Consider the following 27,811-nt stretch of genomic DNA (forward strand, 5'->3'; position numbering starts at 1 on the left):
TTTATGTACAAGTTGTAAATAACATATCGCTCCGGTGTTTTATCCATGCTACTTTCAGAATCACAAAGAGAGTATCCCAGTCAACATTGTCAAAAGCTTTCTCTAGGTTTACAAATGTTATAAACGTAAGTGTGCCTTTCTTTAACCAAAAATTGTCTTCATAAGAATCGAAACTGAACTTCCCCGAGGTAACGTTCTACCAGTTTTTCCATTATTCTGTACTGAATTCGTGTTAGCATTTTCAAACGATGAATTATTGAACTGACAGTTCGGCAATCTTCTCCCCTGGCAGCATCTGCTGCCTTTGGAATTCGAATTACTACATCGCTCTTCAAGTCTGAGGACATTTCGCCCGTCTCATACAATTTGCACGATGGATGGTATAGTTTTGTTATAACTGGCTCTCTCAGGGCTATCCCTAGTTCTGACGGAATATTATCTACTCACGGCGCGTTGTTTGACTTACATCTTTCAGAGTTTAGTCTTCTTGCAGTATCACATAGCGACTCTCCTCGTCATGTACATCCACTTTCTTTCCTGTAACCTTGCTTTCCAGCTCATCTTTCGTGTATAGACCCTCTGTATACTCCTTCCATCTGTCACCCGTCCTTTCTTTACCTAGGACTGGTTTACAATCTGAGGTCTTGATATTCATACCACTGCTTGCCTTTTTCCCCAAGGCCTCTTCAATTGTCCTGTAGACGGTATATATCTTTCACCTAGTGAAATGTGCTCTTAAATTCTTAAATTTGTCCTCTAACCGTTGCTGCTTAGTAATTTTGCACTTCCTGCCAGTCTCATTTTTTAAACGTTTGTATTATCTCCCGCCTGCTTCATCTGCTGCATTTTTAAATTTTATTCTTTCATCAGTAAATTTAGTATCTGTTGTGTTATACAAGTACTTCTACTGCTCCTTGTCTTTCTACCTGATTGATCCTCTGCGGATTCACTATTTCACCTTTCAAAGCTGCCCATTCATCTTCTGCTGTATTCCTTTCCCCTGTTCTGGTCACCATTGGCTTATACTTCTTGCCTTATACTTCCTCTGAAGCTCTCAATAACCTCTGATTCTTTCAATTTATCGAGCTCCCATCTCCTTAATTTCCTTCCTTTTTCAGTTTCTTCAGTTTTAATCTGCAGTTCATAGCCAATGAAGTGTGGTCAGAGCTCACACCTGCCCATGGAAATGTCTCACAATTTAAAATCTGCTTCCTAAACCTCTGTCTGACCATTCTATAATCAGTCTGAAACCTTCCGGTGTCTCCAGGTGTCTTCCATATACACAACCTTCTCTTTTGATTCTTAAACGTAGTGTTGGCGATGATTAAATTATGCTCTGTGTAAAATTCTACCAGTCTGCTTCCTCTTTCAATACTTTATCCCATATTCATCTACTATTTTTCCTTTTCTTACTTTTCGTGCTACCGAATTGCAGTCCCCCATCACAATTACATTTTCATCTCCTTTACCTATCTGAATATTTTTTTTTTTTATCTCATCACATATTTCTCCAATTTCTTCATTATCTGCGGAAGTAATCGGCATGTAAATTTGTACTACTGCGGTAGGTGTGGGCTTTGTATGCACCATGGCTAGGATGGTGTGCTCATTGTGATGTTCATAATCACTTACCCACATTCCTATCTTCTTATTCATTATTTAAGTCAAACGTGCATTAACACTATTTCACTTTTTATTTGCAACACTGCATTCACCTGGCCAAAAGTCCTATTTGTCCATCTACCGAATCTCACTAATTTCGCCTGTATATAAGTTCAGCCTATCAATTTCCCTTTTTAAATTTTCGGCTGGCCGCTGTGGCCGAGCGGTTCTAGGCGCTTCAGTGTGGAACCACGCGACCGCTACGCTCGCGTGTTCGAATCCTATCTCGGGCATGGATGTGTGTGATGTCCGTAGGTTAGTTAGGTTTAAGTAGTTCTAAATTCTAGGGGACTGATGACCTCAGATGTTAAGTCCCATAGTGCTCAGAACCATTTGTACCATTTTTTTTAAATTTTCTAACCTACTTTCCAGATTAAGGGATCTTACGGTCCACTCTCTGATCTAAAGAATACCAGTTTTTGTTTCTCCTGCTGACGACATACTCCTGAGTTCTCCCCACGTTGAGATCCGAGTAGGATTCTAGTTTACCTCAGGAAGATTTTACCCAAGAGGATGCCATCATTATTCAGTGATACAGTAGAGCTGTATGACCTCGGCGATAATTACGGGCCGGCCAGGGTGGCCGAGCGGTTGTAGGCGCTTCAGTCTGGAACAGTGCGACCGCTACTGTCGCAGGTTCTAATCTTGCCTCGGGCATGGCTGTGTGTGATGACCTTAGGTTACTGAGGTTTGATTAGTTCTAAGCTCTGGGGGACTGATGACCTTAGAAGTTAAGTCCCATAGTGCTCAGAGCCATTTGAATTTGATGATTACGGCTGTAGTCTCCCCTTACTTTCAGCCGTTCGCAGTACCTGCACAACAGGGCTGTTTTGGTTATTGTTACAAGGCCAGATCAGTCAGTCATCCAGACTGTTTCCCCTGCAACTACTGAAAAGGCTGCTGCCCCTCTTCAGGAACCACACGTTTGTCTAGTCTCCTAACAGGTAGCCCTCTGCTGTCATTGAACCTATTTTTACGGCTATGTGTATCGTTGAAGCACGCAAGCCACCCGACCAACGGTAAAGATCATGGTTCATGGGAAGGCGTGGATAGATATTGTTGAACCTGTACCCAATATTTTTAAGTAGTCAAATAATTGAACACGTCATTTAAATATAATAAAATGAATGTAATAGAAATTGAACATAGAGTGAGTAAGCAAAGTCAAACACTGTCAATACACAATACATACAGATCATTCATGTTACCCAATTATACAAAATTAATGGGACTAGCATACAAAAAGATTGATTTTTATTCCACAAAAATATTTTAGGAGATGAGTAATAGATTACTAGTGGCTTGCTATGTCTCCTGCAACTATGTAGGGACAGTATATAATTTAATTACATTACAATGAGGCAGGATACTTAACCAAAGCCATTCAGAATTTGCTTACTATCTAACCTAGAAGTAGTATTTGCTATGTAACCTAACAAATATCAACTCACACAGCACGATAACAAACAACACCAACGTAGTTTGTATAGCTATGGACTGAAGAGATCTAGATTTCCCGAAAAGAGATTTTCATGTGGATAATAGTAAACTGGGTAGCAACCATTGTGGTCCCATTCCCCAGGCGGTGCTATATCTACTCTGTCCTTTTATTCTCTTTTGAAGCTATATCATAAATGAGTAATTTCCTACTTCCAAATTCCTTAATATTTCTTTAAAAACTAAGTCTAATTGCTGTAAGCAAATATAAGATAACAGGAGCAACAGTGCCTCTGGCCGCAACAGTATCGCAAAATTTTGCTGGACGGTGGTGGCCAGAAGTAAGAGGCCTGTGTTGAGCTCTATGGCCTGCATAAGGTAATGACACGTTGTCTGAAAGGACTAATGGCCACAAGAACGCGCAAAAAGGACTTGAAATATTGTGTGATGTGGTTGGTATCTGTGAGGGTACTTGTTTTGGAATGCTCTTGTTGCCTCTTGACCACTTCCATCTGCTTGGCCGTAAACAAACACCACCTCGGTTTGTTTCCGACATGAATACCGTAACATACTACACCTTACAGTATGCTGCGTCAATTACGTAGCCTGCCACACAGATGGAACACAGGGTTCGGTCATTGGTCAATGCTATCTACCGTGGCAACGATGCATTTCCGGACACATGGTCAGGGGACGTGTTTTCCTCCATTCCCAATCAGGAGTCTGTCCCTGAAGTTTTGTCCGTTTTATTAATGTTAACCCTGTAGTGTTCAAATCGCCCCAACATTTTATGATTTCCTTGTTTCAGTGGCCATGAAAACAAAATTTCAGAACAGTGTATAAATATTCATTCTCCTCCACTAATAGTGTTTTAGGCGCCAAGAACGATGCACAGGACAACAGAACATCAGTCCTAAAGGGTAGGTACGAAGATAATGTCAATTGACAGCTGTGTCCAGTTATGAAGAATTGAATAAGAATTAAATTCAGTCTCTGCCTTAAATAACTGTTAGTTGTTCTAGTTTTACTTGGGTATCTTCCACATTTAGGAATACGTGCAAGTTAATTTGCGTATCGTAGTCTAATGTTACTGTTGCACTATTTTTGTATTTATTTATTTATTTGTTTATTTACACGTTAAGTTCCGTAGGACCAAATTGAGGAGCAAATCTCGACACTCATGGAACATGTCACTACATGAAATTACAACATAAAAATAATAACAGATAAAAATAAAATGTTTACGAGCGCTAAAAAAGTCAAGCCATAAGTTTAAGTACACGAAATCAGCAATATAAGAATCAGCTAAATTTTTCAAGGAACATCTCAACAGTATAGAAGGAGTGACCCATGGGGAAAGTCTTCAATTTCGATTTGAAAGTGCATGGATTACTGCAATGATTTTTGAATTCTATTGGTAGCTAATTGAAAGTGGATGCAGCAGTATACTGCACATCTTTCTGCTCAAAAGTTAAGGAAGTCCGAACCAAATGCAGGTTGGATTTCGACCAAGTATTAACTGAATGAAAGCTGCTTATTCCTGCGAATAATCCCGAACAGGGGTTGACAAGAAATTCGCGAACTTACAGCACTTACTGCCCGAAGCACCCGTTTCTGAGCCATAAATATCCATTTAGAATGGGAAGAGTTACCCAAAAAAGTACCATACGACATAAGCGATTGAGAATAAGCAAAGTAGATTAATTTTAGTGTCGAACATTCAATTACTTCAGATACCGTTCGAATAGTAAAAATTACAGCATTCAGTCTTTGAACAAAATTCTGAATGTGTGCTTTCCATGACAGTTTACTATCTATCTGAACACCTAGAAACTAGACCTGTTCAGTTTGACTAACTGTATGCCCATTCTGTGAAATTAGAAGTCGAGGTTCGTTTAATTGTGTGTCAGACACGGCAAAAACTGAGTCTTACTGTGATTTCGAGATAGTCTATTTTCTACTTATGTCATGAAAAGCACTGTTTGTAACCGAGGAAATTTTGCAAGCAAACTCCTTTTCTACCAGGCTAGTGTCATCAATAATATTTTACAGTTACCCATAATAATAGAGGGCCTATCATTTATATAACTAAGGAACAGGAGTGGAGCCAATACTGATTCCTGGGGCACCCACCATTTGATCGTATCCCACTCAGAGCTCCTATCACAGCCGTTCTCAACACAGTGAATAATGACCTCTTTCTGTCTGTTGTTAAAGTAAGAGGTGATCCAGTTGTGAGCGGCCCCCCGTATTTCGCAATGTTCCAATTTCTGGAGCAATATTTTGTGATCAACACTATCAGACGCCTTAGTTAAATCAGAAAATATGCCCAGCGTTTGAAACCTTTTGTTTAACCCATCCATTTACACACAGGGAAAAGAGAATATAAAGCATTTTTCAGTTGTTAACGACTTCTAAATCCGAACTGTACATTTGATAGCAAATCGTGTGATATAAAATGATCAATTATTCTTACATACACAGCCTTTACAATAGCTTTATAAATAGGTCCAAGACTGTCTACATTATCCCTTCCTGCCCTTTTATAAATCAATTTTACTACTGAGTACTTCAATCGTTCAGGAAGATGACCATTTCTAAAGGAAAAATTACAAATATGGCTAAGTACAGGACTAACATTCGCAGTACAGTACTTTAATATTCTGCTATGAACTCCATAATATCCATAAGAATCCTTGGTCTTCACTGATTTAATTGTTGATTCAATCTCCCCCTTGTCTGTATCACAGAGGAGTATTTCAGACATAAATCTCGGAAAAGCATTTGCCAAGAAAGTTATATGATTCCCTGTAGAAACTAAATTTTTATTTAATTCATCAGCAATGCTCAGAAAACGATAGTTAAATGCTGTTCATATATCTGATTTATGAGTAACAAAAATATTTTTAATACGAACTGACTTTATATCGTTGACCTTGTGCTGCTCACCAGACACTTCCATATCAACTGACCATATGGTTTTAATTTTATCCTGTGAATTAGCTATAGTACTTGCGTACCACACACGCTTTGCATTCCTAATAACACTTTTAAGCATCTTACAATACTGCCTGTAATTGGCCACTGTAGCTTGATTATGACTACGTCTATTATTTTGATACAATACCCGCTTTGTTCTACGTGATATCCTTATCCCACTAGTCAGCCACCAAGGCTGCCTTTCACTGCTGGTATCGTGTTTAGAATGTTCTAATGGAATGCAACTCTCAAAGAGCATGAGAAATGTGTAAGGAAAGCATTATATTTGTCACCTATGTTATCGGTACTCTAAACATCCTGCCACTCTTGTTCCTTACGAGTTTTAAAAACTCTCGGTTGCCGTTGGATTATATGTGACATTTGTTTGAGTACAAAAGACTTTTACTATTAAAATTTGTACATCATGTTCTGAAAGGCCGCTCACACATTTACTGACAGAATGTACATCTAGTAACGAAGAATGAATGAAAATATTGTCTATGACTGTGCTACTCTTCCCCTGCATCCTATATGAAAAAAAAAACAGTCTGCATGTGACCCATTGATGTCAGGAGGGTACAACTCACACAGTAAGTATCTGCGATATTCTCATGTCATATAAGTTTATAATAAATATTTTTGGACCTTGAAGTTTTGAATGAAAATGTATTTGACTACTCAAGATCTGTCAAGTTGTCCAAAATACGAGTATGATAGTTTTTACGTATGTCTGGCACTTGCTGTCCTTTTGTAAATGTGAGTAACTGACTCTAAATTTGTTAATGAACAACTTAGAAAATAATGTTACATAATAAAGAAACATTTTTAGAGCAAAGGAGCCACCAAATAAGAAGATAAAAGAGATTTCTGGGGCGCTGAAATGGTGCAGTTCTTATTCTCTTTCTACCGTTCAGTTCTGATAAATAGCGTAGGCTCTACAGATCAAAAGGGCGTTGCCTTATAACTGGAATGACAGATAAGTAATGGACCACCTTCTGGTTTAATCCTGCAGACTATTTGTAACCGGAAGGAAGCTTTCGCGAGAGTTATTGAGGCTATCACGATTGACCGTTGCCGCTCCTCAAAGCTATCGGCAGTAATCTCTCAAGAGACAAAACTGCCACTTGATCCTCTCTCGTCCATTTCGTGAAGTAAAATTTGTCATTGGAGGGCAGAAATCGAATGACCGGACACTAATTCGTCAGAATTCTTTTGTGCCATACAGAACACTTCATACAGCCTGTTTAATGCATAGAACTGTCCGAAGTCCACTTTTCAAAGATTTTCTTTTCAGGAAGAATAAAAGGGTTTTTTGAAATCCGTAATATTATCTTAAGCAACATTTCCCAATATATTATTCAATATGATTGGGGGAATAATAAAGAAAGAATGATTCAGAGTAGCCGAAAGATATGCAACTCTTATTTTACGGATTGTGAGAAACAATTTGGTGTTAACAGATAACCTTCCTGAACTCTGTAACTGCGCCAGTAATCATGTATATAAGAAATTACTGCACCACATACGTTTTTTCAAGCATTGTACGACCCGTTTCGGAACTTTGTTTCCATTTTGAGGCACTGTAGGGTTTTACGCCACCATTATCCGTGGATTTCTGTAGTCTAAAGAACGCAGAGCATCTGTAAGCAGCTACACAAAAAATAGTTTTGCGACATTATCTCCCAAAACCCCCTGTTTTTATAATTTACAATTTTTCGAATGGAGTAAGACCGTAAAACGACTACTATAGGACAGGACAAGAAGAGAAACACACACGCGGACACTGAATACTGTACTAATGTAAACGTGTATAACAGTTAAAAACGGGAATAAATACCTGAATCGCGGCACGCTACGCTTGAAAAATCGTAACTGTTGCAGTACTTTATTTTTCGGCTGATTTAGAAATATCTTATCTGATGACGTTACAGTTTAATGACCAAGAATAAGGGATTCATTGTTGTAAGTCACAGTTTTTGTTAGTTGCAATTCGTCTTCGCCTGGATCATTGCATCACTAGATGATACACTATGTGATCCAAAGTATCCGGACACCTGGCTGAAAATGACTTACAAGTTCGTAGCGCCCTCCATCGGTGATGCTGGAATTCAGCATGGTGTGGCCAACCATTGGCTTTCACTCTCGCACGCATACGTTCAATCAGATGCGGGAAGGTTTCTTGAGGAATGGCAGCCAATTCTTCACGGAGTGCTGGACAGAGGAGAGGTATCGATGTCGGTCAGCCTATATCGAAGTGGCGTTCCAAAACATGCCATAGGTGTGCTATGGTATTCAGGTCAGGACTATATGCAGGACAGTCCATTACAGGGATGTTATTGTCGTGTAACCACTCAGCCACAGGACAAACATTATGAACAGGTGCCCAAACATGTTGAAAGATGCAATCGTCATCCCCAAATCACCCTTCATCAATTGGAAGCAAGAAGATGCTTAAAGTATCAATGTGGGCCCGTGCTGTGATAGTGCCACGCAAAACAACAAGGGGTGCAAGCCTCCTCCATGAAAAACACGACCACACCATAACACCATCGCCTCCGAAGTTTGCTGTTGGCACTACACACGCTGCCAGATGACGTTCACTGGGCATTCGCCATATCCAAACCATGCCATCGGATCTCCACGTTGTATAGCATGGTTCGTCACTGCACACAACATTTCTCCACTGTCCCATCGTCCAATGTCTACGCTCCTTATAACAATCGAGGCGTCGTTTGGCTTATGAGCAGCCGCTCGTTCATGAAATCCTAGTTTTCTCACGGCACCTCATAGTACTTGCAGTGGATCCTGATGCAGTTTGGAATTCCTGTGTGATGGTCTGGTTAGATGTCTGCCTATTACACATTACGACCCTCTCCAGCTGTCGTCAGTCTCTGTCAGTCCACAGACGAAGTCGGCCTGTATGCTTTTGTGCTGTATGTATCCTTTCATGTTTCAACTTCACTATCACATCGCAAACAGTGGATAGGGCGTGAGTCGTGCTTCGGTAGCTCAGATGGTAGAGAACTTGCCCGCGAAAGGCAAAGGTCACAAGGTCGAGTCTCGATCTGGCACACAGTTTTAATCTGCCAGGAAGTTTCGCACCTAGGGATGTTTAGTAGTGTGAAAATCTCGCTTACAGACGTATGAAACAAGTGACATCATATCACCTGGCCACACTCGAAGTCCTTGAGTACCGCAGAATGCCCCATTCTGCTCTCTCACGATGTCTAATGACTGCTGAGGTCACTGTTATGGAGTACCTGGCAGTAGGTGGCAGCACAATGCACCTAATATGAAAAACGTATGTTTTTGAGGATGTCTGGATACTTTTGATCACGTAGTGTAGTTGGAAATAACAGCGCCGTACACTCCCTACCTTCAGTACCTTCATTGTAGCTGATTTCTGAGATGAGTAACGAGGTATTTTGTTTTTTGGGGTACAGTTTTTTTTCGACTTCAGGTGTGTGTTCATGTGGGTGTGTGTGTGGAAACGTGTGTGTGTCAGAGTGACGGAAACTTCGTGCACTACTGTAACACGTGGGTCAAGGATTGTATCTACCATGTCGGTCAATTATGCTTGAAATGCTCTTCACAGATTTGTAAATATGCAACAGTACCTCAGCTGATGTGATACCACATGCGAATGGAAACTGGTATGTCACATTGAGGTGTGCCCATAAATAAACCAGAGGAATTGCTGTTCCTTTGATGATTGTAGAAAATTATTGTTTCTTGTAAATTATTAGTCTGTATCATATTGGACATAGAATAACGTCATACGACATAAAAATCCACAACTACGTTAATACAGCATCTGAGTGAGAATATTTTTTAATGCGAAAATTACATCTACTGCTTGCATAACCATAAGCTAACCACTCATATCATCAATCGTGGAACATTCCAGACGTTTGACTTCTTAACTAGATCTCTCGTAACGTCCTACCACATTGCAGACTGTACTTTCCAAGTACCCCTGACACCCATCTTGTGATTTTCGCAATCATTTTGAAAGTTACCTGAACAATTGACGTCGTAATTCTGTTAGTTTATTTAGAGTCACCAGCCGAGGTGGCCGAACGGTTCTCGGCGCTACAGTCTGGAACCGCGCGACCGCTACGGTCGCAGGTTCGAATCCTGCCTCAGGCATGGATGTGTGTGATGTCCTTAGGTTAGTTAGGTTTAAGTTGTTCTAAGTTCTAGGGGACTGATGACCTCAGAAGTTAAGACCAATAGTGCTCAGAGCCATTTGAACTGCTGTTTTTGTTTAGAGTCTTGTACCGTTGGAAGCAAGGTAGAGGTGGTTGTTATGAGTGGCTGGTATCCTCTTTCTACAACACAAATACACACGTGGATTGATACGGTTCTTTATTTAAAAGAACTGGAAATTTTACTTATCTCGAATAGAGTATACACTCCTGGAAATTGAAATAAGAACACCGTGAATTCATTGTCTCAGGAAGGGGAAACTTTATTGACACATTCCTGGGGTCAGATACATCACATGATCACACTGACAGAACCACAGGCACATAGACACAGGCAACAGAGCATGCACAATATCGGCACTAGTACAGTGTATATCCACCTTTCGCAGCAATGCAGGCTGCTATTCTCCCATGGAGACGATCGTAGAGATGCTGGATGTAGTCCTGTGGAACGGCTTGCCATGCCATTTCCACCTGGCGCCTCAGTTGGACCAGCGTTCGTGCTGGACGTGCAGACCGCGTGAGACGAGGCTTCATCCAGTCCCAAACATGCTCAATGGGGGACAGATCCGGAGATCTTGCTGGCCAGGGTAGTTGACTTACACCTTCTAGAGCACGTTGGGTGGCACGGGATACATGCGGACGTGCATTGTCCTGTTGGAACAGCAAGTTCCCTTGCCGGTCTAGGAATGGTAGAACGATGGGTTCGATGACGGTTTGGATGTACCGTGCACTATTCAGTGTCCCTTCGACGATCACCACAGGTGTACGGGCAGTGTAGGTGATCGCTCCCCACACCATGATGCCGGGTGTTGGCCCTGTGTGCCTCAGTCGAATGCAGTCCTGATTGTGGCGCTCACCTGCACGGCGCCAAACACGCATACGACCATCATTGGCACCAAGCCAGAAGCGACTCTCATCACTGAAGACGACACGTCTCCATTCGTCCCTCCATTCACGCCTGTCGCGACACCACTGGAGGCGGGCTGCACGATGTTGGGGCGTGAGCGGAGCCTAACGGTGTGCGGGACCGTAGCCCAGCTTCATGGAGACGGTTGCGAATGGTCCTCGCCGATACCCCAGGAGCAACAGTGTCCCAAATTTGCTGGGAAGTGGCGGTGCGATCCCCTACGGCACTGCGTAGGATCCTACGGTCTTGGCGTGCATCCGTGCGTCGCTGCAGTCCGGTCCCAGGTCGACGGGCACGTGCACCTTCCGCCGACCACTGACGACAACATCGATGTACTGTCGAGACCTCACGCCCCACGTGTGGAGAAATTCAGCGGTACGTCCACCCGGCCTCCCGCATGCCCACTATACGCCCTCGCCCAAAGTCCGTCAACACATACGGTTCACGTCCACGCTGTCACGGCATGCTACCAGTGTTAAAGACTGCGATGGAGCTCCGTATGCCACGGCAAACTGGCTGACACTGACGGCGGCGGTGCACAAATGCTGCGCAGCCAGCGCCATTCGACGGCCATCACCGCGTTTCCTGGTGTGTCCGCTGTGCCGTGCGTGTGATCATTGCTTGTACAGCCCTCTCGCAGTGTCCGGAGCAAGCATGGTGGGTCTGACACACCGGTGTCAATGTGTTCTTTTTTCCATTTCCACGAGTGTATGTTCTGAGGTTCAAGCTCATCAGTAATAGTCCTCTGGCAGACAGTATCGGTAATCCTGCTATAGCTACTAATCTGATGGCTATGTACTGTCATAGCCTGGGACCTGAGCTGAGCCAGCTCAGCAATAATATATTGACAGTCGCTGACTGGGATGGGTGAGTCAAGCAAGTGAGGCCCTCCGGTCAGTATCAGCGACTTAAATACGAGCAGTCGAAAAGGCGTTGGCGGCCTGTTGCTTGTGCATGTGTCTCTGGCCTCTCTCGTGATAGGAGAGCTTGATCCAGCGCCTTCTATCGATCTTTCTGCTGCATCTTTGCCGACCAGCGTGCTGGCCACTGCTTACACCAACACAGTTTACATTCCCTAGAAAATAAGATATGTACAATCAGACCTGCCTATTTTTTTATTCATCATCAAGTGTACTGTTCTATTTTGACAAGACACAAAACCTTTTACTAATCATATAAATGTTCTTCAAGAGTTGAGATGAAGCAAATGAGCATATGGTATTTTTTATATGCAGCATGGCCCAGGTAGACTGTTTATTGTCACTTGCCAAACCACAGACAAGTGAACACACATTCCTACAAGTCCGAAATAGTCTGCGTTCATGTAGTGACTGAGGCCCTAACGAATCTGGCACATAGCAAAGTCGGCATTGAAATACAAGAGTTCCATATCAGTAACCACTCAAGACCAGAAAACAAACTGCAACAACAACGCTGTAGCAGCATGGTACAGTGAGCAGTGAACCTGGGCCACTGGCTCAGCTACCGGCGAACAGCCACCACCAGGTGGTGCCATGTGGTATGATGCGCCTACCTTGGCGGTAGACCCCTCATGGCGGCTGCCTGCAGCCTTAGTACCTCTGGCACGTTCAAGTAGGTGCTAGGTGCAGAATCGAATCACTGTTGGATACAAGAATAGTTGCAACCCGAGATCTTTCACGAGTACATAGAGTTGAAAACAAATCGAAACAAATATATGTACCAGACACGATGTGTTTTGGAATACTAGGTGGATAGTACCAAAGGATATTTCCATTATTAGGACTCAGTGATTTATTGAGTATAGTCAGCAAGATCGACAAGTACCTATCTCAGAATCGAGAACCCACTACTCTCATACTTTCAGTGTCGACTGTTGCCTGTAGCAGGAGTTGTTGGTCTCGGTTACGGCACTTGAATGTTCGCTATTGCTCCTTGGGCACACAGAGACCGTAGGGGACTCGAGGACATGTAGGAGCCTCGGATTGCTCAGTGAATCTATGGACTATGTAGACCAGACGTAATAACATTGGTAACATTATCCTTACTTCATTCTTGCATGAAACGGATCTCAAATAATATACAGTATGAGAAGACACTGTCTCCTACAAACAGGAACTGCTGGATGTTTAACATCACACAGCCACCTAAGGAAGTAATGTTACTTCTATACCAGAGACTACTTTTCTATAGGTCATGACAATATACTTCGCCATCAGGTACCTTCAGGGGAAGGAAACCCTGGTCATATTGAGAATACACTTCCTACATAGAGTGTTCAATTTACTGGTGTGTGTTTCCTGTCGACAGCTGAACACTGTTACAGACCAACTTTTTTTTATACACACTAGACACATTGAAACTAGAACGTTGAGACACTGTCTGCAATAATGAAATAACTGATCTACATCAACAACAAGCAGCAAGGGTCTTAAAATAGCTGCGTCACTAGTTATTTCTAAGTTGGCATTTAACTCTAACCATAGTACCAACTGTGTAGTTCTTTTTATACTGACGGATATTTATTTCTGCTTTCAAAGCGTTTCTGTTTTAGTACTATGCAAACCAACTAGAATCTTCGCGCTACCAAATTTAGGTAAGGAGATGCTAGCACGTGTTTTTCGCAATACAGGAGTGCTCTCCTTTGATTATCGAACGTTCCTTTGGAAGCAGAATTGCTTCTAAAGCCTCTTTACAGGATCACCATCCCGAAAGAGCTCTGTGGAAGTTGCTTAAGGTTTCGTCCTCAAAATCTTGATACGAAGATGCTTACTGCATCCTTCACGCAGTTCCTCAAGATGAACTGACCATATGGCCACTCGAAACTCAGAACTTTGTAACAGCTGTCGGCTACTTTCGAGACATAGAAGAAGAACTTTTCCTGATGTTATGTAGGATGTCTGTATTACACGTCGATAACAGTAACTGGTACGGGGTTGATCGAACTTGGTCTAACCAGTTCGAATCCGGAACCCGCCATGAAATTGGGCTCCTCTAGGACACCTCAACATCCTACAGCATTGCAAGCTACCGATAATTTCAAATGTTACTAGAAATTCCGAAAAAAATACTGGACGTCTCTGTCTTCAGTCAAGAATATAATGGAGTACTTTTAAAAAGAAAATTCTTACCATCTACTAAGATAAAAGAATCAAAAGTAACGTCAGAAGAATATATGAAGAAAAAGACTTTTTTATATCAGCGTGTGGAAAAAAAAGAACCATTGACATATTTGGTTTGAAAACAATAGATGAATGTTCTCAAAGCTTAGAGGTGCATGTGATACATATTTTATTGTGAAGTCACTGTACTCCTGTGTAACAAGAAATGTTGTCCTTGCTGAATGTGCGTTCTGTTGGACTCTGCAGAAACTTCGAGCGAGAAACTTGTTAATAAAACTATGATATTAATTTTGATAGAATCTGAGACATCATCACTGTATCGTGTCACGTTTGAACGCATTTTATTTAAAAGAGACTCCTTTACGTGACAGAGCGTTTGTACTTACATGCCGCTGTATGTAAGCATATTCAATGACAGCGAAGCGTAGTGTTGTCGGTATCTATGAAAGACAACAGCTGTAGCACGTGACATGGGACAGAGAAAAGAGGCACACTGGCAACTCTGCAAAGGATTCTCTTTCCTCGTGTCTCTGGCTGTGTGTGTATCGAGTAACATTTTAGCCTTATGAAGTATACAGCAGTCTAGAACACGTCTTCCGCCTTCAAGTTGACCGTAGAAATGAATTGCTTCCCTTGGGAATCAGCCTACCAAACACCTTTTCTCGTATGTTCATCTATAACCACTGCTAATCACATTCTCACTCATGTAAGGAATATACAATGTGTCACTACTAGTCATTTTGTTTCCTATTCCACTCGCAAATGAACCCAGGGAGAACCGACTATCTATAAATCTCGGTACGAGCCCTAATTTCTCTTATCTTGTATTCGCAATCCTTACACCAAATGTACGTTGGCAGTAGTAGACTTATTCCGTTGCCAGCTAAAAATGCCGGTTCTCAATATTTTCCCCGTCAGCGTTTCGCAAAAAGGACGTTGTTTTTCTCCAGGGATTCTCATTTCAGTTCACGAAGCTTCTGTGTAACAGTAGCGTTTTGACAGAATCGACCGTTAACAGATCTAGCTTCGCACTTCGTAGTTGCATCGTTTTCTTCCTTCTACACGAACTTGTAGGGATCCCAAACACTGGAGCAGTGCTCCACAATGGGCCGCGTAAATTTTGTATATGCAGTCTCTTTTGCTGATGAGCTACACTATCCTAAAACTCTCCCAATAAACTGATGTCCACCATTCGCCTTCCCTAACACAAACCTCACGAGAACTTTCTACGTTATATCGCATTGTAACATTACGCACGCATATGTAATCGACGTGAGTTTGTCACGCAGCAGCATTTTCTTCCCTTATTCATCTGCATTAACTCACAGTTTTCTACATTTAGAGCAAGCTGCAATTCATCACATGAAATAGAAATTTTATCTATGTCATCCCCTATTTTCCTACAATCACCCAATGACGTGACGTAGTCAAGAGCGAACAATTGCTGCTGACACTATCATCAATCTCATTTAAATATACAGTGAATAAAAGCAGTCCTTCCACACTTCCCTGGAGCACACTATTGCCAATACCCACTTCTCCTACGAAAACCCGATGTAGAGAGAAACATACTTGGCTCCATTATTTAAGATCGCTTCGAATCACTCACATATCTGGGAACCTATTTCGTATGCTTGAAATTCTTGGGCGTCCTGTCAAAATGATCCCGGAAATTTTCTGTTTGTGTTAGTAGAATTGTTGTGGTTGGCAGGAGAGCCAACACCGTGTTACTAGAGGAGGCCGAAAGGCACGCGATTTAGCTCACTCAAGCTTGTGTGAGGTCTGGAACAGGACAAGGAAATTAGAACTTAGGAACTACGGACGTTGCTGGTGGAATACTTAACTTTAATCCATTAATGATGAACGTCGCTCTTGACGGTACATAGTTCACAATATCAACAGTAACTGATAATGGCACCTTGCTAGGTCGTAGCAAATAACGTAGCAGAAGGCTATGCTAACTATCGTCTCGGCAAATGAAAGAGTATTTAGTCAGTGAACCATCGCCAGCAAAGTCGGCTTTACAACTGGTGCGAGTGCTAGGTCTTTCTAGATCTGCCGTGTGGCGGCGCTCGGTCTACAATCACTGATAACGGCGAGACGCGGGTCCGACGTATACTACCGGACCGCTGTCGATTTAAAGGTACCACCTAGCAAGTGTAGTGTCTGGCGGTAAGACCACATTCCTCCCCCGCAAATCGGAGTACGGTTGTGGCATAAGGCTTACGCCCGCTGTGGGGAGGACCCCATGTTGACGTATGCGACGAGGTGGGGAGCCTAAAAACAGGCGAGGCTGTGCCACCCGCACCCTGCCATTCGGACCGCTGGGAGCTAGGAAACGCCTGAAAACCTGCTCCAGGGAGCACGCCAACATGCAGTGTATGCACCCGTAGAGAGACAGGAGGGGCCGAAGGGTCGACCTCCATCGGGCCGGGGCACCCGACGGGCGAAGACGACATATGCTCCGGAGCGGGCATGAGTTCCATGTCGGAGGACAATTGGTCACGGGAAGCGGTCGGCGGCGAATGATCCAGGGAGGCGCCCGGCGGTTGCATCGACGCGTCCACTGCGGGCGTCACCAGCGAGAGAACAGGCGGCAGCGGCGGTGGCGGCGGCGCGTCGCCAAGAGGCAAAATAGAAGGCCGTGTCGGTAACACCTGGGACTGGGGCGAGCCAGTAGATGGGTCCCCGGGGCGCTGACCGGACGGCATCGTCGCTGAAAGCAGACGGGTAACGGCAGATCCCGTGCCACGACAGAGGCGCAGCTGATTGAGATGCCGACGCACCTCACCAGAGGCCCCCAAAACCAGATACATAGCGCGTCCGAGGCAGCGAAGAATGCGCCCTTCGAGCGAACGCCGTGAACCTCGATAGTGGCGATAGTAGACAACGTCGCCTGGAGCAAAAGTAGGTGTCTGCCGTTGCACAGGAACCTGATGCGGCGGATGCAGCAAAGACATCAAGGTTCGATGATGACGACCGTGGAGCAACTCAGCCGGCGAGCGACCATCTCGGGGCTGAGAGCGATACCAGGAAAAAAAGAGCAATAACGCGTCCCCTCGAGAATGCGACTCTCAACTTCAACATCTGTGACTTGAAAGTCTTGACCAAACGTTCAGCGGCATTGTTTGACTGTGGCGAAAACGGCGCGGACGTCAGATGTTGAATACCATTGTCCTTTCAGAGTGACTGAAATTCTGCGGACATGAATTGTGGGCAATTGTCGGAAACAATAGTCTGTGGAAGACCTTCAATGCAAAAGATAGCGGATAGCACTTGGATGGTGGCAGATGACGTCGTGGAAGATATCCGGACAACAAAAGGAAAATTACTGAATGAATCTACCACAACTAACCATCGAGCATTCCATTCCAGTGTTCGGCACACACCATGCAGGAAGAGCACATATTCGTAATCGCGGCATCGATTCCGAAACAAGTACAGTGCTGACGAGCAAGTTGTTTCGTTCTCACTGTACCCCAATGTCCTTGGTGAAGAAGCTCTAAGACAGAGGACTGTAACGAACGTGGTACCACGACCCTGGACTGATCATTATCAGAACGCAACAGCGAAACACCACGTCGTACAAAAAGTCTCTCCTTGTGAGCAAAAAATCGGCTAACCAACGGGTCCCCGATCCGTGACTTTGACAAGGGCCATTGCGTAGCAACAAAACGCGGAACGGGAGCAAGGGCAGTGTCGGCAATTGTGGCTGTAGCTACACGACGAAAATCAATCGGAGACGATTCGACCACGTCATCGGTTTCCGCATCAATGAGCATGCAAGCAAGTTCGGAGGAATCGAATGCCCTATCCTCAGCAACAAGCAAGCGGGACAACGCATCGGCGTTTCCGTTCTTAGCAGTGGACCGATACAAGATATCGTAGCGGTAATGCGAGAGGAAAATAGACCAGCGAATGAATTTCTGGGCTGTACGTGGAGGTACAGGCTTTGTCGGATGAATGGCGTAAGGCAAGTATTGGAAAGCAACACCGATTTCAACTGGCGAAAGGCGCGTTCGCATTCCGTCGTCCAGACGAATGGAACACCCTTACGGCGCAATCGATGAAGCGGAGCTGAAATGGAAGAGGAATGCGGCATATATTTATGATAATAGTTAATTTTTCCCAGCACACTCTGTAGCTGCTTAAAATTCTACGGCGAAGACAAGTCTTGTTTGGCACGAAGGTGCGTGGGAATGGGGTGTATGCCTTTGGCATTGAATACATGACCCAGATATGGCAAATCACGAGCAAAAAACACACATTTGTCCTTCCCCAAGCGAAGACCATTTTGTCGCAAGACCTGAAATAATGTTCTGAGATTGGCCAAATTTTCTTCTTCCGTCTTTCCGGAGATCACAATATCGTCCAGATAATTTGCTGCAGTAGGGACCGACTCACAAACAGTTTGTAGATATTGCTGAAACAATGCAGGGTCGGATGCACACCCGAATGGCAGTCGTTTGAATAGATACGAACCAAGATGCGTGTTAACCACCTAAACGCGCTGGGATTCTTCGTCCACCGGTATCTGCAAGTACGCATCTGCGAGGTCCAACAATATTTACCCGGACAAAGTTCGTCAAAAAGATCTTCCGGACAGGGTAAAAGAAAAGTTGCAATCACTAGTTGTGGATTCACTGTTGCCTTGAAGACCACAGAAAGTCTCAACTTTCCAGAAGGTTTTGGCAAAATTACTAAGGGTGATGCCCAGAGAGAAGCCTGCACACGTTCAATTACACCTTGTGATTCCAAATCGTGTAATGTTTTTCCGACCTCATCACGCAATGCGTAGGGAACATTGCGCGCTCTGAAAAATTTCGGTTGTGCGTTTACTTTCAGTTTCAAATGTGCTTTATAGTTCTTAGCGCAACCGAGGCCCGGTGCAAAAATATCTGCAAATTCTTCACATAGACGAGAAACACTGTGTGAAGGCACAGTCTGGTTCACTGAGATGACCTGATTTACTATAGACAAGTTAATCAACTGAAATAAATCGAAACCAAACAAGCTCACTGCAGAAGAAGAACGAAGGACGTAAAATGACACAAGTTTTGTTTGTCCTTTGTATGTTGCAAGAAGGCTGCACTGTCCTAACACAGGGATCTCTTGTCCGGAATAGCTACTTAACATTTGTGGCACGCAACGGAGGTGTGCCCAGCAGTTTCTAAGTGTCTTGATTGACCAGCGAAACTGCAGCTCCTGTATCGAGCAGGAATGGTATCACTTTGCCGTTAATGTCCAAGTGTACAAAAAGTTTATTGTCCTGCTGACGACAAGAGCGACTGTCTCGTGCAACGTGAACTGACACTGGTACATTATCACTTGCGACTTGACGGGACTTCCGGCGATGTCGACGCACACTAGTTTTGGGACGAACACAGTCACAGTTAGAGAGAGTGGCACTGGGCGGAGTGGAATGAACTACATGAATTTCCATGGGTGAACTTTCGCGCACCTGAGTATCCTTGGTTCGATTCCGATTCCGGCGCGAAGCAAAGGGCGTGGAACGGTTTTGAGCTTCCGATCTGACCTTTTTCTGGCAAACACTCTGAACATGTCCTTTTTTATTACAATAAAAGCAAATAGCTTGGCGTGACGGGCAATTCTCACGCGAACTTTTAGTAGCATACCGCGGGCATGATTTGATCACTGCATTTGCTTGCCGGCGCGGCACACGTGGCTGAGAGCCTGGCGGCAGCGGCGTGGCCGGGCGCGAGGGCTGTTTACTGCACGTGCTGCTCGCAGGCGAAGTTTCAAATGATTCCTGAGCAACCAATATGTTCATTACTTGTTAAAGGGAGGGATTTACTAGTTTCAAAATCTGTTCCCTTATACGAACATCAGAAACGTTCTGTGCAATTGCATCACGTACCATAGTATCTGAATAAGGGAGTCCACATTGACACTCAAAAGCACAATCCCTAATAAGGCCTTGCAAGGTTGCAACCCACTCCCGATTAGTCTGACCTGCCGTATGTTTTGTACGAAAGAAGGTACACCGTTTTGCAACTACACTGACTGATTCTTTGAAATATGCATGTAATGTAGACAAAATTTCTTCTTAGGACAGAATTGCTCCGTCGTGTCGGGGTAATAATTTGACTATCACACGGTACGTTTCTACGCCGACCGAAGACAACAAAAATGGCTGCCGCTCGTTACCTTGAATTCTGTAGGCGGCGAGATGGAATCCTAATTGGCGTGACCACTCCATCCAGCTTTCCAGTGCAGCGTCAAAAGGTCGAAAATTGGGTGCAACAGCTTGTTGTGGCTGCGTTAGCGGTGAAGCGGCTGCTGCCGCATCGTTTCGCATCGCACGTTGACCCTGGACGAGCTGTCCAAGGGCATCCAGTAAGGCCTGCGTCTGCTGATTCTGTAAGCGATAAAATTCGGACAGTACATCTGGAGATTGTGGCGAAGCCGTTACACAAGTAAATCAGGGCAATATCGGTAAGAACGCGGTTGTGCCTCGTCGCCAATGTTGTGGTTGGCAGGAGAGCCAACAAGAACATTACTGCCATCGCTGAGGAAAATTATGTAAAGGAAAATGTACCTTATAGAATTTCCATAGGGCTGCCATTGCTGCAATGCTGATGTGAAATACGGTATTATTACTGTTACTAATGTATCATTATAACAGTGTAGCTCAAGTAGTATAAACATTACTCTGTTAACAAAATCTGTATGGATGCCAGGTCAGATCTAAGTGGGCGATAGGAGATCTTGTTCTTATGGGGTAAAATAAATACAAAAATAAAGCAAGAAGACATAATAGCCTCCAAGGACGACTCCCATCGAGTCCGTTCGTCTCAGTAAAATGTCCTATCAGCTTTATTGTTCAATATAGATCCTTTTCAAAGCACATTCTACACACATTACTCGTCAGCCGTTCTTTGATCCATGCCATACAAGTGTTTAGTGTCAAAAGGCTGTAACTGCCGTTCGCTCCAGCCTCATGCTGTTTTGGTCACAGTGAAACAAACATTATGTAGATTTCTTTTGATGAGCCGGTGACTGCCGCTGACGCAAGCCTTTTCCCTCTCCTCAGGTACACCAGCCGAGTAGAATCGCCGCCTGGACGGCGGCCGTCATGACGTCACTCAGCACTGTGCCACCGTTCTGAGGAAACAACTAGACGTAAGTATCGCGGCCCGCACAAGATACATACTCTGCTTTTCTACTTGCAATTCTCCCCTATTAAGTACGCTGCCGTTTGTCGTAGTCACTTCAGTCATAGGACTGTAAGAAAAGTCATTTACAAGATGTTTCATTGAACACGAATTTTCTTTATTTCTACATTTAGCATACCGATGAATCAGGCCAATCACTTGTACCATGTAGACCCGATGATCTCGTTGTATCACAGTTTTTGGGGTTTAACTATCGACACTGAATTATGGTGGGTTATTTTTACACAAAATACTGCAAAATACTAACACGAATTCTTTACAGACGAATGGAAAAACTGGTAGAAGCCGACCTTGGGGAAGATCAGTTTGAATTCCGTAGAAATGTTGTGACACGTGAGGCAATACTGACTCTATGACTTACCTTAGAAAATAGATTAAGGAAAAGCAAACCTACGTTTCTAGAATTTGTAGGCTTAGAGAAAGCTTTTGACAATGTTGAATGGAATACTCTCTTTCAAATTCTAAAGTTGGCAGGAGTAAAATACAGGGAGTGAAAGATTATTCACAATTTGTACAGAAATCAAAACACAGATATAAGAGTCGAGGGGCATGAAAGCGAAGCAACGGTTGGGAAGGGAGTGAGACAGGGTTGCAGCCTGTCCCCGATGTTATTCAATCTGTATATTGAGCAAGCAATAAAGGAATCAAAAGAAAAATTCGGAGTAGGCATTAAAGTCCATGGAGAAGAAATAAAAACTTGGAGGTTCGCCGATGACACTGTAATTCTGTCACAGACAGCAAAGGACCTGGAAGAGCAGTTGAACGGAATGGATAGTGTCTTGAAAGGAGGATATAAGATGAACATCAACAAAAGCAAAACGAGGATAATGGAAGGTAGTCGAATTAAATCGGGTGATGCTGAGGGAATTACATTAGGAAATGAGACACTTAAAGTAGTAAATGAGTTTTGCTACTTGGGAAGTAAAGTAACTGACGATGGTCGAAGTAGAGAGGATATAAAATGTAGACTGGCTATGGCAACGAAAGCTTTTCTGAAGAAGAAAAATTTGTTAACATCGAGTATAGATTTAAGTGTCAGGATGTCGTTTCTGAAAGTATTTGTATGGAGTGTAGACATGTACGGAAGTGAAACATGGACGACAAATAGTTTAGACAAGAAGAGAATAGAAGCTTTCTAAATGTGGTGCTTCAGAAGAATGCTGAAGATTAGATGGATAGATCACATAACTAATGAGGAGGTGTTGAATAGAAATGGAGAGAAGAGAAATTTGTGGGACAACTTGACTAGAATAAGGCATCGGATGGTAGGGCATATTCTGAGACATCATGGGATCACCTATTAGGTATTGGAGGGCAGCGTGAATGGTAAAAATCGTAGAGGGAGATCAAGAGATGAATACACTAAACAGATTCAGAAGGATGTAGGCTGCAGTGGGTACTGGAAGATGAAGAAGCTTGCACAGGATACAGTAGCGTGCAGAGCTGCATCAAACGAGTCTCTGGACTGAAGACCACAACAACAACAACAACAACAACACAATTCTGTCTCCTCTAGGTATTCGCGCATTGTTACGAAGTAATCCTAATAAAATACAAAAGGCACCGCCGACCACGCGCCAGTGTATCGTGTCGATGGCTGCAGTCTGGATTCTATTGTGGTCGTCTTTCGCAACGTATTGTCAGGTTATCAACTGTCCAGAATAGCGGAAACAAAAGCAGCGGCTAAATTTTGCACGGTATGTTATCGGTATTTTTAGAAACGCAGTTGTTACAGAATATTTATTGCTCGTTACTTCCGTTTCTGAAGGTTATCACGTCTAACTGTTTTTCGAATTTTCTTTTCTCCTTTCCTCAGAATTAGTACTAGCTTCGACAAAATGTGTACTCTGCTATTTATTTCATGGCTTTTCTCTGGAGAAGATGGTGCAGTTTATTTCTTTTCAGCAACAGGATGAGTGCACTACGAGAAAATATACCAAATCATCGTTAACGTGAACTCATACGCTTGGCACAAAGAGTCGTTGCAGAATACCGCAGAATTCCTCTCTCCTTTCAGCTCACATCGCACTGAAGTTGTAAAGTCAAAATGAACAGTCGATATGTAAGTAGGTTGAACGAATAGATGTCAGAAAGTATGGTTCCCACACAAGCCTCTCACACCATCTGTTTCTCGCGCATCGTGTTTCACTTCACAGCTATAATGAAAAGTATCTGGGGAAGAAAAATAAATATTAAAAATATTTTAAATAAAACAAACTTAATTGACATTCTGTATTTTCATTCTTGAAATCCACATACATACACTCCTGGAAATTGAAATAAGAACACCGTGAATTCATTGTCCCAGGAAGGGGAAAATTTATTGACACATTCCTTTGGTCAGATACATCACATGATCACACTGACAGAACCACAGGCACATAGACACAGGCAACAGAGCGTGCACAATGTCGGCACTAGTACAGTGTATATCCACCTTTCCCAGCAATGCAGGCTGCTATTCTCCCATAGAGACGATCGTAGAGATGCTGGATGTAGTCCAGTGGAACGGTTGCCATGTCATTTCCACCTGGCGCCTCAGTTAGACCAGCGTTCGTGCTGGACGTGCAGACCGCGTGAGACGACGCTTCATCCAGTCCCAAACATGCTCAATGGGGGACAGATCCGGAGATCTTGCTGGCCAGGGTAGTTGACTTACACCTTCTAGAGCACGTTGGGTGGCACGGGATACATGCGGACGTGCATTGTCCTATTGGAACAGCAAGTTCCCTTGCCGGTCTAGGAATGGTAGAACGATGGGTTCGATGACGGTTTGGATATACCGTGCACTATTCAGTGTCCCCTCGACGATCACCAGAGGTGTACGGCCAGTGTAGGAGGTCGCTCCCCACACCATGATGCGGGGGGTTGGCCCTGTGTGCCTCGGTCGTATGCAGTCGTGATTGTGGCGCTCACCTGCACGGCGCCAAACACGCATACGACCATCATTGGCACCAAGGCAGAAGCGACTCTCATCGCTGAAGACGACACGTCTCCATTCGTCCCTCCATTCACGCCTGTCGCGACACCACTGGAGGCGGGCTGCACGATGTTGGGGCATGAGCGGAAGACGGCCTAACGGTTTGCGGGACCGTAGCCCAGCTTCATGGAGACGGTTGCGAATGGTCCTCGCCGATACCCCAGGAGCAACAGTGTCCCTAATTTGCTGGGAAGTGGCGGTGCGGTCCCCTACGGCACTGCGTAGGATCCTACAGTCTTGGCGTCCATCCGTGCGTTTCTGCGGTCCGGTCCCAGGTCGACGGGCACGTGCACCTTCCGCCGACCACTGGCGACCACATCGATGTACTGTGGAGACCTCACGCCCCACGTGTTGAGCAATTCGGCGGTACGTCAACCCAGCCTCCCGCTGCACATACGGTTCACGTCCACGCTGTCGCGGCATGCTACCAGTGTTAAAGACTGCGATGGAGCTCCGTATGCCACGGCAAACTGGCTGACACTGACGGCGGCGGTGCACAAATGCTGCGCAGCTAGCGCCATTCGACGGCCAACACCGCGGTTCCTGGTGTGTCCGCTGTGCCGTTCGTGTGATCATTGCTTGTACAGCCCTCTCGCAGTGTCCGGTGGAAGTATTGTGGGTCTGACACACCGGTGTCAATGTGTTCTTTTTTCCATTTCCAGGAGTGTACTTCTCAGCACAATCACCCTGGCGAAGACCATATTTCTCCCAAGAGAAATTTATGCCATCAGTTTAGAATGTTTGACTTCGTTCACTGAGGCACATCCTCACCTCTTCTTCCACTGCTTCGTCACTACCGAAGTCAATGAGGGTTAGAGGGGAACACGTGTGGTATGAGCCAGTACTACAGCTATGTTAATACTATTATGGAGATTTGTGATGTAGGATAAAATGCTGAGAGGCATATTAAATTTCGAGAGGCTGCATCAGACGAGTACAGAAATGTGGAAATCTAAAACAATTATAGAATGCAGTGATGTGAGTGTGACACCTACACACTTCCTTTAGGTATGGTTCTCTCTATGACTACATTATGAGGCGACAAAAAAAAGTCCCGGCATAGCGATATGAACATATAAAGATGGCGTACGCAAGGTAAAGTATCGCGTACGCAAGGTAGCAGTGCAATGGTGGAGTTGCCATTTGTACTCAGGGTTCCCAGCGTGATTATGGCCGCTCGACGAAAATTTGCAGACTTCGCGAACGACAGTTGGAGCTAGACACATGGGTTATTCCATTTCGGAATTCGTTAGGGAATTCAGCATTCCGAAATTCACAGCGTCAAGTGTGTGCTGAGAATACCAAATTTCAGTTGTTACGTCTCACTACGGACAACGCTGTGGCCGACGGTCATCACTTACCGACCGAGAAAAAATTGGAAATGTGTGGTAAGGTCTTGTGGGACCAAACTGCTGAGGCCATCGGTGCCTAAACTCACACACTACTTAATCTAACTTGAACTAACTTACGCTATGGACGACACAGACACACATGCTATAGGGAGGACTCGAACCTCCGACGGGGGGTTGCCGCGCGGGTCGTGACAAGACGACCGAGAGCAACGGCGTTTGCCTACAGTTGTCATTCCTATCAGACAAGCGACACTGTGTGAAATAACCACAGAAATCAATGTTTAACGTACGACGAACGTATTCGGTACGACAGTGTGGCGGAATTTGGCGTTAATGCGCTATGGCAGCAGAAGACGGAGTTGAGTGCTTTTCCTAACAGCACGACGTCACTTGCAGTGCCTCTCCTGGGCTCCTGACCATTTCGGTTGGACCACAGACCACTGGAAAACGGTGACGTGGTCACGTGAGTTCCGATTTCAGTTGGTAAGAGCTGGTGCTAACGTTCGAGTGTGATGCAGACCCCACGATGCCATAGACACATCGTGTCAACAACGCATTGTGAAAACAGTTGGTGGCTCCGTAACTGTGGGAGCTGTGTTTACGTGGAATACATTACATGAAGAATGCTGGGTCGCTGATCATTGACTGGAAATAGTTATATTAAGCTACTAGGAGACAATCTGAGCTCCTCGCAGACTTCACGTTCACCAAAAACGAGGGGATTTTTATGCATGACAATGCACGGTGTCACCGAGCAGCAGTTGTTCGCTATTGGTCTGAAGAATATTCTGGACCATTCGAGCGAATGACTTGGCCACCAAGATCGCCCGGCATGAGTCCCAGCGAACATTTACGGGACATAACCCATAGATCATTTCGTAGACAAAATCCTGCACTGGCACCACTTTCGCAATTGTGGACGGCTATGGAGGCTACACGGCTCAGTATTTCTGTAGAGCACATCCAACGATTTGTTGAGTTGATGTTACGTCATGATGCTGCACTATGCCGGGAAAATGGAGGTTCGACACAAAATTGATGTACACGTAATGTATTATTGTTTGTTTTGTTTTGCAAAAATAACTGGGATCATAAGCGCCCACGAACACTGAGAGGAGTTAAGGAACGACTAAACGTCAATTCCAATTGACTTAAGAGAAGACAGGGCTGCGAAAGACGTCATACAGAAACGGAGGTCCAAAACTAAAAATTAAATGGTCTTCGCCATATTGCTTTGACGAAAAAAAATATAAAACGCAGTCGACAGTTAGCACGTCATTTGCCAAAACGGCCGATAACTCTGACGGCAAACCCAAGCGGGAACGTAAACGATAAAAAATGAACGTTCTGTCTGGAAGTGGAGGACAGTTAAAAATAGGACGCAATGTGCACAAAGTGGTGGGGTAGGGCCACTTATCAAATGACGATGGCTAAAAAGGCAGTGCGCAATACGCAACCTAGTTAAAATGACCTCCTCCCGGCGGTAGGGACGAAAGGAGGTCGTCCAAGCCGCTGGGAGAGGCTCAGTAATCCTGAGCTTATTCCCATGAAGTGATGATCAATGGCGATGCCAAAGGGACACCACCTTCTGACAGACGACAACACAGAGATCATTGAAGGGAATATAGGAACTAGTGGGCTGAGGTACGAGGACTGCAACTTTGGCAGCAGCGACAGCGGCCTCGTTTGCTGGCAGACTGACATGACCAGAAACCTACATAAGCTTCACAGTGGCTCCACCAAGAGTGAGGAAGTGACAGCTTTCCTGGACCTGTTGCATTAAGGTATGGTCGGTTTACAACGCACATAGACTTTGAAGGGCACTAAGAGTCTCTGAGGATAGGACCCAATTGAAAAGCCTGTGTTGCCGGATGTACTCCGTGGCCTTACAGAGGGCGAAGAGCTCGGCTGTAAATACTTGGCAGTGTGCTGGAAGCCGATATCTAACGACGTGGGCGCCAATGACGAAGGCACAGCCGACACCAC

At 44.4% G+C, this 27,811-nt stretch overlaps 1 protein-coding gene across 1 annotated transcript in view; it reads left to right on the forward strand.

The window, feature by feature from the left end:
* The window catches only part of LOC126272428 (G-protein coupled receptor dmsr-1-like), a 456,502-nt gene that overhangs the window by 218,834 nt on the left and 209,857 nt on the right, over positions 1-27,811 (forward strand). The window contains exon 2 of the mRNA XM_049975286.1: positions 21,352-21,440. The gene's annotated coding sequence lies outside the window, so the exon portion shown is untranslated. The remainder of the gene's footprint in view (positions 1-21,351; positions 21,441-27,811) is intronic.

The sequence above is a fragment of the Schistocerca gregaria genome, chromosome 5, assembly GCF_023897955.1.
Source record: "Schistocerca gregaria isolate iqSchGreg1 chromosome 5, iqSchGreg1.2, whole genome shotgun sequence".
Taxonomy (NCBI): Eukaryota; Metazoa; Arthropoda; class Insecta; order Orthoptera; family Acrididae; genus Schistocerca; species Schistocerca gregaria.